General features: G+C 58.1%; 1 protein-coding gene across 1 annotated transcript in view; it reads right to left on the bottom strand.

The window, feature by feature from the left end:
* LOC121360736 (chromodomain-helicase-DNA-binding protein 3-like) overlaps positions 1-642 on the bottom strand; it is a gene marked incomplete at its 3' end in the record, with an annotated part of 44188 nt that overhangs the window by 20847 nt on the left and 22699 nt on the right. The gene's annotated exons all lie outside the window — the stretch shown is intronic.

Below are 642 nucleotides of genomic sequence, written 5' to 3'. Positions count from 1 at the left end.
ACTGGGAGGGACTGGGAGGGACTGGGAGAGACTGGAGACCCTGTACTGGGCACACTGGGAGGGACTGGGAGCCACTGGGAGGGACTGGGAGAGACTGGGAGGGACTGGGAGAACTGGGAGGGACTGGGAGGGACTGGGAGAGACTGGAGACCCTGTACTGGGCACACTGGGAGGGACTGGGAGGGAGTGGGAGGGACTGGGAGGGACTGGACACCCTGTACTGGGCACACTGCGAGTGCTGGGATTGGCACTGGGCAGACTGGGAGATTTTGGGGGTCTCTGGGAAGATGTTTCGGGGTCCCACCTGGGAGAAGATGAGCAGGCTGTGGTTCTAGGGGTGGGTTTGGGGTATTCTGGGATATTCTGGGATATTTTGGGGTGGGTTTGGGTCCCACCTGGGAGAAGATGAGCACCCTGTGATTCTGGGGGTGGGTTTGGGGTATTCTGGGATATTTTGGGACATTTTGGGGTGGGTTTGGGTCCCACCTGGGAGAAGATGAGCACCCTGTGGTTTGGGGCTGGGTTGGGGATATTTTGGGACATTTTGGGGTGGGTTTGGGTCCCACCTGGAAGAAGATGAGCACCCTGTCGTTCTGGGGCTGGGTTTGGGATATTTTGGGATATTTTGGGATATTTTGGGAC

The sequence above is a fragment of the Pyrgilauda ruficollis genome, unplaced genomic scaffold, assembly GCF_017590135.1.
Source record: "Pyrgilauda ruficollis isolate IOZ18807 unplaced genomic scaffold, ASM1759013v1 scaffold533, whole genome shotgun sequence".
In the NCBI taxonomy this organism is placed as follows: domain Eukaryota; kingdom Metazoa; phylum Chordata; class Aves; order Passeriformes; family Passeridae; genus Pyrgilauda; species Pyrgilauda ruficollis.
This window is presented reverse-complemented; position numbering and strand designations above follow the sequence as displayed.